Source organism: Manacus vitellinus, unplaced genomic scaffold (genome assembly GCF_001715985.3).
Source record: "Manacus vitellinus isolate BGI_N305 unplaced genomic scaffold, ASM171598v3 scaffold_20_pilon, whole genome shotgun sequence".
In the NCBI taxonomy this organism is placed as follows: Eukaryota; Metazoa; Chordata; class Aves; order Passeriformes; family Pipridae; genus Manacus; species Manacus vitellinus.
In genome coordinates, this window is record NW_021939471.1 from 7,588,520 (window position 1) to 7,602,147 (window position 13,628).

The following is a 13,628-nucleotide window of genomic DNA, read 5'->3' on the forward strand; positions in this document are numbered from 1 at the left end:
GTCTCGTTGTAGAAATAACCTGACTGAAAAAATGCAGAACAACTTGAGTATTGTGGTCGAAAATAGATCTATCTTGATGATTTTTCCCCTAGTAAAGTTTTCAGCGAGTCAATGCTGAATGTCTCTGTCTCCTAAATGAGAACGAACAACAAGAATTTCAACCTTCACTTTCCTATTGGTACTTTATGATGGTGTTTTCAGTGTGGGTGTGATGGTTTCTGGTTTCACCCCAATAGGATTCTCCCGGTTTACTGCCGAAAAGGTTATATGTCCCTTAAATGTCTGTACCTGGAAATGCAGGGCTTACATAAAGAGAAGCAGTGCTTAAATGCCATAAAAGCCCCTCAGGATAGTTGATGAAGCATGGTGTGACTCCCTCACTATTGAATAAGGAATTGAGAGCGCTGAGTGGCAAAATCAACCTTGTACATGAAAGGAAGAAGGCAGGAGTTCTTTTAATTGGCTTTGAGACGTGATTGAGAAAAAATTATAGATCCTCACAATCTCACAAATATCTCATCTAGGAGGAGACATCTTAGTGCTTTTACAATGTTACAGGTAAAGTCCTGAATCAACAGAGGCCAACCGTGTTCTTCAGATAACATTACTTACACCTACCCAAATTTCCTGTTACCACGTCCTGTGACCACTCCCTTGACTGGGGCAAGGAGCAGAATTCCAGGTGAAAGGATTTCCTCTAACTTAGCTGGGACACCAGATGAACCACTGCACTTTATCAAAGTAATATCCATACTGTGTTTTCCAGGTCAAAATGGCAACCCTTCAGAATAATAAACACAAAATAATTTTGCAAGAGAAAGCAATTCCATTTTCTGCCATTGTTTTGTTTTTTACAAAATGAAATGAGTCAAAACCCCTACATTTAAAAACCTGACATAAAAAATCCTAAACATCTTTTTTAAACAAGTGTTCTTATTTTCTTAATGGTTTTGACAGTTGGATCAACACAACAAAGGTAGAGAAAAAGAGTACATAGGAGGGATATTTCTGGTCTGAACCAGGAGAACTGGAAGAGCTGGATGACTGAAGTGACAGAAATGGGGTGAGATTCAATAGCACAGCATGCCCAACCACAAGCTGTAAGGAGTCAGAGCAGCATCACTGCTGTGCTCTGGGAGCTCATTATCTGAGAATGGCAGTAGATGAGAAGGGTCTGGAAGTACTGGCTGGTCATAGGACAAACATAACTAGCACTACTTGGCCTTGAGAAAATAAGGCATCTGCTGTGGCAGGTGAGGCAAAGTAATTCCCCTAGAAGTAAGGCAGCAGTAACCACCCAGTTCAAGGTCAGGAGACTTCACCAAGTGAACTCTTATCATCAACCACGTTCCGGAAAAATGAAACAGGTAGCGAGAAAGGCTATTAGGACAACCAGGGAGGCATGGATCATGAGGATCTTGTCTGGTTTAGCCCAGCAAAATGAAGCCAGAAGCAGACCATGATGGCAGCTACAGAGTCATTGGAGTGCAAAAGGAAAAGGAAGAATAGGTGTCATGGAGGAAAATTCTTTTCAATAACTGTTGGCAAAAGATATATATAGCAAGCGGTTAATTGGCTACAAATGGACATTAATTTTTTCTTCAGGGTGTTAAACTGAACTATTATCTCTCAGACAAAGAAAAAATGTGAGGCTTGATAAGCCTTCCAAAGCATTGACATCCAAATGAAGTCAATGACAAATTCCTGTCCTCCATCCCTGTGTCTGGCTGCCCGTGGATTCAAGCAGATGTTACTGAACTCCTTAGTTTCAACCCGTTGCCAAAGCCCTTTTTTTTTTTTTGCCTTTTTTCTTTCTTTCTTTTTTTTTTTTTTAAACTCTGAGGTCTAGAGATTTCGCTTTCTTCAGATGAGAGATTAGATTCTGTCAGTTCTGAGTACATATGTGGGCTGATCTGGCCTATGGGCCGTATGTTTGACACCTCTAGTATACTGTGTTATTGTACCCGGGGGAGGTGACGGGGACTTATTTATAGAGACAGTGTCTGTCAGGGGAAGTTATAAGTGCGATTTGTGTGGGTTAAAATAGGAAGAATATGTACTCTCTTAAGTGGACACTCCCTTGATTTTAGGCATGGGCAGGGTGAGTGCCCTTAACAAATGTTAATGGTTTTCAATTTATTACTTTTTCGTGGGAAGAAGCAATATTTTTAGAATTCTCGGGTATATCTTTAAACTTGGAGAAATGACAAGTCCAGGCACTTCTGGGACACTTGAAGCAGATCTAACCTGTCATCTGTGCCGTGAGTAGCTGCAGACGCCACTGCAGTCAGTGCAAACACTGCCTCACTGCCGGGAGGTGCTCAGCACCCCACAGCACCAGGGCAATGGAGCAGGGGCTACTCAGGCTTCGGCCTCTGGGCCCCCAAACTGCACCCAGCCAGGCCCTCTCCTGCCTGTCAGCTCCTCTCCCTTCCCACCACAGACACGTTAGAATACATGCAATGCTCTGCACAAGCCCGATGTTTTGGAGGATCACTTCTTCCCAAACACCTTAATATGAAACAAAAAACCACCCCACGTTAAGGAGGAAAACATCTCCTGTTGACTTCATGGCAGAGGCCTGAGGGTTTCACCCTGTCTCAGTGAATCTGTTTCTTCTCTAATGTAAATTACTTGAGAAAGAAAGTTTCCTGATATTAGCATTTCACACATCACCAAGCACATTGCTGGTGCTTGAGAAATGGCCAACAAAAATAACTTCCTTGCAGGGTTTAGGTACATAAGATTTAAAGTACCCGATGAAGTTTTCAGACTCCTAACACTTCAAACAGAAGAGCTCCAACAGTAAGCATACAGCTTAAAAACTTTAATCAAACACACCAGTTCACAGCAAGAGCCAGTAGATAAAACAGATGCAAAATTTCCAGACCAAGTTGTTCTCACATATGGTAACACCATCCTCTCTTAGGGGAAAGCACTGATGGCAAACAATGAAAATACCCTTATTTAAAAAAATTCCTCAGTATGTCCAAACTGCCATCTCTGTTTAATCTCAAACTTACAAAAACCAATGCCCTTGGTTAGGAGCCTGCTGATACTTTAGGTTTAAAAAAAAAAAACAACACCCAAAACCTGACAACATTCCCCCTGCCCCCAAAGCCCCAGTTTCCTGGAGATGCTGCTATGTAAGTTTGAGTGAGGCAAGTTTATCGAGAAGGTTGTTTCATATTCTGGCTCCTAATACAGGGTACTGGGACAGTATCCTTAAAGGTAGGGTCCAAACTGTTAGCCAATTGTCACAGGTCCCTAATGTTTCATCAGCAGCTGGCAACAGAACCAGGACCTCCCACAGCCTCTGCTTGGCAACCCCACGAGACAGAAATGACCTGCTTGTACTCAAATTTCCTTTAAGGCTCCTTGCATTTAATCAAAAAGGATTTTTTTTATTCTCCAGTCTGTATTGGCTGTGGTTCATAATTTCAATGATGAAAAAGCCAATAATTCACCTCACTAGTCAGCCGTACATTTTCTATGATCATTTATTAAATTAAATTCCAGCTATTACCAACTATTCATACACTGTCTCTCATGAGTACACATCCACATACACCGAAACAGTACTATTCATTAAAAGGTAGTGCTGCTAGGGTTGCCAATCTAAGAGTCAGCTTATTAAGAACTGTTTTCTGACAACAGTGAAAGCTGTGAAATCCATACTGCCTAGTGCAAAATCAGGAAAATAATAGACTGGTTTCTTGGGTCCATATATCAGCACAGCACCATTGGGTGGAGTGAGGCTGCTCTCTCAGGTCTGGTGAATGTCTGCCCCTTTGGCTTTCTCATTAATCCTCTTTTTCTCAGGATTAAATGTGTGCAGCAGAGGATTGTGCAGCAAGTAAAAGCCATCAGATCAGAGGACGAGTCCAGGGCTGCAGCACCAGCACTAGAGGTGAGAGCAGCATGTGCCTGTGCTCAGCAGCACTTGCTCCAGCTTTTGAACCCTCTCCTCATGTACAGGCTGAGGAAGCAAATTTAAGGCTTCTTTAGCTTGCAGACTTTGGAAGTGGGGACATGTAACTTCTCTTATCCCCTAGAAAACAGGGAGTCACTCAGTGGTGATGATGTCAAGGGGGAAAAAAAAGCCTGCTCCCTGATGTACTTTGGCTGTCTTATACCCCCCACTTTGGTCACTTCGAAATAAAATCAGGAACTTCTTTGTTTAACTTGCTGATGCCATTTGCAGGCAGGATCATACCCTGAGCTGCTGCAAACTGGCAAAGCCATACTGGTGCTGGGGAGGATCAGTCTGGACATGCCAGCTGAGAATTTGGCCCCCACTACCATGGCTATGGGGCAGCAGGAACCCTCTGTGACTGTATACAAAGGAGTTGCAGAACACATTATCTGGATGATCACACAGCTCTCCAGGCGGCAGATTAGTAACAACTAAACCCAGAGCTCCTCCTGAAACTGAAACAATATCATCTTTGAGCAAACAGTTGTCCTAAATGAAAATTCATCCCCTGCTAAATATAACCAGGTTGCATGACAGCACATATGTGTTGATTTCAGAGAGGTTTCTGAGGCATGAGGGAGATCATAAATAGGCCTTAACATCTAAGAAAATTAGACAGAAAACACAGATTCGCTTTCCGTTACACTTTTGTTTAGAATTCAGCTCGGTATCTGCTCTTCCTTAAATGTCGTGGTACACAGCTTAATTATTAGCACAGTTTCCTTCAGAGGAAAGGTTACTTTTATTTCAGTGTCCTACACAAATTAATTGGAAAAAATTATTTGCAAAGTGAGAGTTTTTAACTTCTGCAAACTGTGAACCTGGCTGCCAGCACCCCCAGGACCGTAAACTCTTGCGTTTGCTCTGCTCCATATCAGGCAGCCACCAGCACTGTCAGGTTAATCATCTTGTGGGCGAGCAATCACTCAAACAATGTGAAAGATGAACTACACAAAGCCAAAGGTTTTTCTAACCATGGACTAGGCACATGAGACCAGGATAGCTGGGCTGTGGTGAGGCTGTAACGTCTTCATGCAGCATTGCCGACCTGAGAGCAGAGCTCGCCCTCGAGTTGCAGGCTTCATCTCCAGGACTTACATCAGGCAGAAACAGAGTTGTAGGAAAATTATTATGAGAGTGGGACTGAACTGGCTTTTTAGCTATCTCAAAATAAACAGTTCATGCTAAATTGCCTGAATGCATGCTCTGGTCTCTAAGCACTGAAAAACAAAGCTCACAGTGCAATATTCTGTGGTTTCAATGTGAGCTCTGGGAGACACAGATGGGATGTACCACCATCCCCTGCTGCCAATGGCAGGACATGCCCTGAGGAAATGGAAGCAAAGCTGAGAAGGTGCTGGGAGCAGAAGGAAGCTGCTGGCAGGTCTGTATCAAGACAGTGACATAAAGCAGTCAGGTCTATGTTCCGCAATGCAGTTCCCTTCCTGTTCCTTTCCCCTGCTTGGCATTTGGGTCTTGTACACACAACCAGAGGCATTTCCACAGGGAAGGTCCTGAAGTGTACAGCTCATGAGGAAGCTGCCAGCACTCTCTGCCAGCTGAATAAAAGAAGCAAAGTTTCCAAAAACATTTAAAAAGTAAAAAATACATTTCTAATAAAGGACTAATTACCACAATTTGAAAACATGAGTCTGAGTCACAAATTGTACCCCTGCTTCTTGTCGCATTTCTTGAGGAAGTAATGATGCAGACAGGAAATGCTGTGCTGTGCTTCACCTCCCATTGCATGGCAGGTTTGAAGAAGCCAGGAGAAGGTGACACATTGGAAGCCAGCCCCTCTCATGGTGGAGCAGAGTGACGGGGCAGTGCATCAGCACTAGCACACTGCTTCCTCCTTACTGTTTCACTCACTTTGCATTACCTATCCTTGGCAGGTGCTTAGCATTTTTCCTCTACAGAGTAGTACAGAGAGCAAGCACTACTCAAGTAAAGAGTGGTATTAAGTAAATGTTAATGTGAAATAACATCACCGACCTTATCACTGCATAAATCAAAGTTGAAACATATTTACCTTAATGTTGCCAAACGTTATTTGTAACTGACAAAACACCCTCTCATCCACTCCGGAGGAACAAGCAAAGGCTTATAAAGCTCTCTCATTGTGAGCGTAGGGAAGAGAGCGACTATTAACTTTGTCAATATTACAGACTGCAGCTCCTGTTGCAAATTCTTTCTTCTAAGATTCTGAGAATTGAAGGCATTGTTCTCAACAAACCAGTTGATTTGTTTACCTATCATTAAATAAAGTAAGTAGAAGACATAATTTTTCCTTTTGATTTTTGGCAACTTGAATTTTTTTCTGCAGCATAGACACAAGTAACTTGTGTTTTATATTTTCCCCGGGACAGAAGTCATCATCAGTGGTACTCTGAGGCTCCTAAATGCCACACACCATGGTCAGGTGAACCCTCTGTATGCTCTGCACAAGAGATTTTTCCATATTTTGAGACCACTGCCTGAAAAGTTTTGTTTTTTACATGAAAATATTACAAAACTGGAAAGGCTGAGGCTGAGTAAAGTACTCTGCTGTCCTGGGGATTTAGTTGTCTGTTTGGCCCTGCTGTCAGGTCTCTGGAAGAACACGCAGGTCCTCCAGGTGCCAGAGACTGTGGCCAAAACCCAAGGCATGAGGGGTGTATAAGGAGGCCAGGGAGCCAGCGAGATTTAAGAACAATATTGAAAAGAAATATGGTCTGAGAAGAAAGGAGGGTCAGGGGTTGGCATGGAGGTCTGAGATGAGCAGAGGAAGAGGATCTGTGGAGCCTGCTGGTGCCATGCATGATGTCCTGCATGCTCTATCCTGTTTTCCTCTGGACTTTGCAGAGTAACATGACAGTGATGGGCTACTCAAACTGTGGAAAAATATTTTCCTTTTACATGCTGTACTAGAACTGAAGTTCCTGGGCTTTAATATATGAATTTCTGGCTAGGTTTCTTAGGGTAGCAGGGTAGATTTGGTTGTTGTTTTTTTTTTTTTTTCTTTTACATACAAAAATATTTGAAAGCATTTGCTTCTATGTATAAACTACTTTTTTTTCCTTTTGTTTCCCCCATCAGCTCAAAGAAAGTTTCACCTGCCAGAGGAACACAAATACCTGTACTTACTATTATAACTGCTAAAATACTCAGAAAACTTTGCAAAAGGTGCATCTTAGAGGCTGTAGCTAGACTAACAACCTAACTCCATGCAGAAGTATGTTTGGATTATGCACAAATAGAGCACAAAGTCAAAGTGAGGTAGAATGAAAACATTACTACTTGGGAATATGAAATCTCCCTATCTGTCTCTGTCCAACATGGCTGAGTGGATGTTTCAGTATCCTCAAAGGAATGTCTCTGTTAGCGGGACAATGTTTTCTACTCAAAGCTTCAGAATAGCCAGATTTTAAAATTTAATTGAATTTCATTTCTTAAGGAAAAGTCCAAGTCACACAAGGACCCACTAAAAAAAGCTGAAACTGTTTTGATGGGAAAAAAGTCAGAATCCCACAGATAAATTGGATTGTACAGGAATCATGCTGACTAGTGCTTCCAGACTTTCCTAGAAATGTCAAACTACTAATGAGAAAATTTGGCCATTCTCTTCTAGGATGCTCAGGGTTTAAACTCTCCAATAATGGGCAAGGGATATTTACTCAATGCACTTCATCCCTTAACCAAGGTATAATGCTCTTGGCAAAGAAACATGTTTAAGTCTAAAGGGAGTGGTCTCCATCTCCTTAGACTTCTATATGAAGAAAGGAAAAGCGAATAAAAATTTACTCCTCCCCTGGGTCAAAATCTCAGTTTACCTCAAGAAAGCATATATGCCTTCCATGCAATGTAATTACAAGTCAGCTGAGAAACCTGGAATGAAGGAAAGCAGATCCATACACTGGCAAATTCATGTAGTCCCTCAGCTTTGAGGGATGCCAACAAATCCATTACCACAATAGTATTTTGCACTGAGAGAGCCCCACTTCAGGATTTACAGGCTTAATATAAGGAACTTAGACTGGAAAGGAAAAGAGTTCCCCTCCCATTCACTATTTCCAATGGAAAAGGATTTCTCCCAAGTGAAAAGTAAATTGCTGAGAAAATACAATTGAAATGATTAAAATTGCTGAAGGTTTTCCCCTTAATTTTGTTCCCATCCCTCTCTGCTCCAAATTCCCACGATAGTCAATGTCAGAAGATTTTGCTTACTCTTGAATTCCTCCTCCCAAATCATAAATATTTATCACGTGAATGGGGTTCTTACAAAGAAAGCAGTTTGCTGCAGGATTTGACCTTGAAAATCTTCCCCAGTCTCATTGACAGGAGCCAATGCTATTTTTCCTTTTTAATAGCCTTGGAGACTTGTGCCAGACAGACAGAACAGCCAGACAGACCACACGCAGATTATTAAAAACAGTTAAGGGTGTGTGATTTTGGTATAGGGACATAATGGCCACTACATTATGGGCAAATGGGAGGTGGTAGAGTGGGAAGGGGATTGTTCATTAATGAACATAAATAATGAAAGGACATTGGAACATGGTTCATTCAACACAAAAAGCCAACTTCTTCAGCTAGAAAATGGAATCAATCATCTGAAGTAACGGAGGAATTAGAAAATATCATCAATCTTTATGTTTTGGATTCCTAAACAGCTACTAGACCTGGACTTAAGGAAATAAAAAAAAATACAGTACTGCCTAAAAAGAAGAGATTGTGTGAACTTTGCTATCTCTTCCACAAACCCCTGTACTAAAATAACTGAAGTGCCTGTAGCCCCCTCTTCCCCCCAGATATCTGCCATAAACACACACTGTATGCTGGACTGAAGAAGCAGCAAAGCCCAAAGCAGAGAACAGACCAGGAAGCAAAAGGCAATATTGCTTTGGTCAGCTCTGCTGTGAGAAGCAGGAAGAGGCTTTTTGTTTTCCTGCATCTGTGCTTTCCTCCTCCGTATCTTCTGTGGGACCCCTAAGAAGGGTGCCAGGTCATGGTGCTTGCAGCAAGGACCCAACTCACATCCAGCACTCAAGGCAGGTATGGAAGTGCAGAACTTGCACACACATCTTTGCTGTGCCCTGAGCACTGTTACTTTGCAGTTGCTCCTTTGACTACCACTGATCTTTTTTAAAAAAGCCCAAACTCAACATGAAAGTTGATGACACTGAGGGTGGGAATCTCAGCCAGCTGACTGAAGTGAGCTTGCTCTTGCTCTTACTGAGGAGAATAAACAATTTTCAGCAGTTTTGATAAATGCTGGATTATCATCCAGAGGTGAATCTGATGCCCATGCTACATTAATGCTAGACAGTGCACAGCCCCTATTTAAAGATATCGTCAGAGGGGGATGCATGGTCAGAGAAGCCTTCCTGAGAAACCTCCTTGCCAAGACCAGAAAAGAGCATGCACAAATACCTCAGGATACACATTGATGCTTGTGGCACAGAAAGACTCCTGGGGTGCCACGATTGCTGTGGCCCATTGAATTCATCAGCCAAGGAAAGGGAAAGTCAACAAGTCCTGCAGGACAGAGGACTTCTGGTCCTATAGCCAAGGAAGCTGACCTGGTCAGGAAACCCATTACCTGCCCCTTCCTTCCCAGCATCTCCCCTCCTGCCTCTTTATCTTCCCATGGATGTTTTGATAAAAAAGAGAAAAAAAATTTTAAAAGATGCTTTTGTCAGAAATTTCCCTGGTTTCTCAATCCTGTATGGTGAAACGCAAAGATGCTTTGGCTGGGTTTCCTCCTTCATACACAATAGATTCCCATTCTGGTGGCAGGAACTGATTCCTCATGGTATCTCTGGCAAAAGAATACTTCCACTGAAAAATAGCTTTTGGAAAACTCACTTGTTTTCCACTGGCTTTAAAAAGACCATTGACTGAAAAGGCTTTTCCATCTGAAATCCTGGTTTAACATCAGGAGCCTGAATTAGGCAGCATCTCAGTATCACTGAAGGAAGAGATAGTTGGATGATTTGGGCTCCTTATCACTTCTTCTATTTGCCTTTCCAGCTTACCACTTTGTCTCAATCACACCCAGCCAACTAACCCAAATATAAGCTGATAAATCAGATCAGCAGCTGCCTGTGCAGTCCTATCCCAGGGAAAAAGAAAGTAAAAAAAAGGGCCTTAAATTTCCTTCAGGATGCAAAAAATGGGCTTGTATCACAAAGCAAAAGAAATATTTTCCATCACCACAATGAAATATTTATTAATAGCAGACACTAAATAATCTAGTACAGACTTGTTCACCACAGCGCAGTTTTAGCAGAAGTCTCTGAGAACCCAAGCCCATTTAATTGTAATGAATAATAGCACAGATTTCCTATATTTGGGCTCCTATTTTGCAAAAAGCGTTAGCAAGTAAACATGGATATTCCCAAACTGTGAATATTTAGTTAAGTTTTATTCTGATGTTTCTTGTTCTGAATATTACTCTATGAATTATTAAATTGCAGCCAATTTTCATAAGGATGAATTTTTTTGTTTGCAAAAATTGCTACTTTCTTCCACCTGAAGCTAAATCCACTACACATGGAGACAACTAGAGGCAATATATTCTTGAAAAGGAATGTAAAATCTGAGCCAAAGTATATATCAGATGAAAACCAGAAATGCTACTTTCATTTGAGTGTCATACATCTATAACAGCTTCAGCCAAATTAAGATTTTTACCAAATGTCTTACTAGTATTAAAAGTTCATGAGTAGAAATTGGTTTAGTTGAGTACATGCCACTGACTGAGCATTTTCACTCTATTTACACTTCGTGTCTCTGACAAGAAATATTCAGAAAACCCCCATCCCAAATGCAGAGTGTAAGGGATAGAGAAGAGGGGTCTGGGATAGGAGAAACCAATTGCTCTTTCTCCACACATGGGTCACTGCACTGGGGTGGGAAGCCCAGTGCCTAGCTGCTGCATGAACCAAATTGCTCATCAACACTGGGTGGTGGAGGTGAGCCACGAACACTTGTCCTGATGGAAACCTGTGCCCTGCACTAAAACATGAACTTTCCCACACTGCTCTTGCTTAAAACTCTCCCACTCTTTCTTTCCTTTGAGACTGGATGCTGCTGGGGGCAGCAAGTGCTTCCTGTGCATTATTATGAGACTCCAAAAAATGATGGAGACCTCATAAGAACTTCACCTGTGCTCGCCTACTCTGTGGAGGAGTGCTCATGTCACAGCAGTGTTGTTAGCAAGAGACAGAGAGGGGAGACCTCCAGCAGCTGAATTCTCTGAGGGGAATGGAGGGGATACTTTTAAACATACATAACAGAAGTATCAGCTACGGTAAAGCATTAAATGATGATCACAGAAGAGGTGTAAAGGTTCAGAGGAATAATTAACATCAACACCATTTCACAAAGTGAGAGTCAGCTACTCGCACTCCTACTCCCAGAACTATCCCTACAGTCGTCATACAGGCACAGTGCAAATACCTTTTACTCCTGTAGAAAATGTTTTTCTAATACTGAGCCTATTAAAAGAAGGGAGAAAAAGATAACACATGTGCCCATAGTTGCAATTTCCCCATGCCAGCGCTATTGCTCAGGCCTGTGGACACATGCTGGTGCTGCCAAGTGGTCAGGCTTTGCTGCTGTCTGCACAGCAGGGCTCATGGTGTTTTGTGATTTATTTATTTCCAAAAATGACACTGTTTGACAAGTACCAAGTGACAGTGGCAAACCTATTTAACTGCTCTACTGCTGGGTTGTGCTGGAAGCTTAGACTAGACTTACAGGTACCTTACAATTGTCCTGTCTATTTTAACGCCCCATACACAAAGCTGCAAATCAGCCTGACAGCATGGAAAAGCCTCTGATTAGACAGCAAACTTCACTTTCTGTCCTTTTTAAGTGTAACATTTCCAATTCTCGCACATGTGCATGCTCATTTGGGAAGCATCTGACTAGTTCTGGCATCAGATTTGGACACCTTAATGTGTGCATCTTCCTCACAGTCTCATAGCACTGAATAACACATGAAGTTACATTTGTCTAGAGGTCTGCTCAGTTCAGCCTGGGCGGGTAAAGAGGCAGATATCTATTTGTGCTGCTGCCACAGGGGTGAGATTCTGACTGCAAGCTGAGTCACAGGTTTGAGTGCAAGTCCTCAGAGAGCATGACTGCTCATCACAGCCGACGCCGGACCTTGACCCCGAGCCTTGTAGAGGACAGCACTGTTGGGGGCACCTGGAGTGGCTGCCCTTTGCCAGCACTTCTCACCTGTGATCTGAGAAGCAGTTGTATTTAGAACAATAAATCAAAATGCCTGTGGTACGTTTGTCAGCAAATACCAGCTTTCAATAGCAAGTGCTAGTGATAAGCACAAATTCATTTGACAAACCATGTCCTGTCACAAAAAAGAAAATCAAATCCTTCCTGCAGAGGAAAACAATCCTTTAATATTAAATAGCTTAGGGTTAGGCCTGCATAGCCTTCTCTCTTCCTTTTGGTGATATACTCTGCAAGACAGTATGGGAGTAAAGTGATAGCTCAGTTATTCCTATAGCACAGAATAGATTTTGAATAGAAAATCCCAGCATTTTCTTGTAAAAACAAGTACAAAATGCATTTATAGGATAGGTTTGAGTGTTTTCAGCTTGCAAGAGAGTTTTAATTTTTTTTCCTTGCCACGTGAACTGCCAACTAAACTGAGAAACATAAATCCTAAATAAAAGTTTAAAAGCAACCACCAACTGTTTAGAAACTGAAAAAGAAACTCTACTAGGAAATCAGTCCTTTTAAGACAGTGTTGCAGTAAGATGTCAGGGATAGGTCACTTGTCTCACTGGAATAACCACATTTAAGTTTTCAGAGTAAAATATATGAGGTTGGGCAGCCATGAGGGTTAGCCCAGGCCCCAGATTTTAACACAAAGGGTAATCTGGTCTGGTGCAGTCTGGACACTGCTGCAGTGTATCTGAAGGTTAGGTTTTATGTTTATTAGCATCATCCAGATGGCGTTTTATGTCCTTAATAACTTTGTCCCTGACTAAGCCATGAACCTACTGTTTGACAAACACAATACCCATCAGCAGAAAAGCCATTTTGTAACAAGGGGTAGAGCCGGTATGTTTAAGATGCCTACAATTTACTTCTGTGTACCTGTCACCTTTTGATGTGTACACTTAACACTGTAAAGTACTTTGAGCAGTTGTCCTTAAGCTAAGGGTCTGGACAAATGAGTTCAGAATAATTGCAGATGCCCGGGAACCCTGCAGCTTCTTCCAGGGCACTGCTGAGTGACATGGGCTCCTCCTCAGCTGCTTATGCCCTGGCCTCTCCACATGCTCGGCCCTGCCAAGGAATGAGGGCTAGGGCTTTGGTAAGGTGCCTCCCATTCTTCCCACATGCCTCATGTGATGCCAGGTAATTCACACCAAAAATTTTGAGCTCCGAGGTTACTTGCAAGTTAGGGCAAACCCCACCTTTTTCAAAAAGCTGTTCCAACAGTTCAACTATCTCCACTCACAGAGCACCTTGCAGTCCCTGAGGGAATATGTCCTGTACTTCATTAGCAGAGATATCTATCTCCAACGTGTTGTCCCAAACACTGTATGCATAGCAGAGCCTCCAGGATTTACTGTATTTTGATGACAAGACAGGAAATCTCCACTTTTAATTAGTGAGACTTGCAACTGTGTGA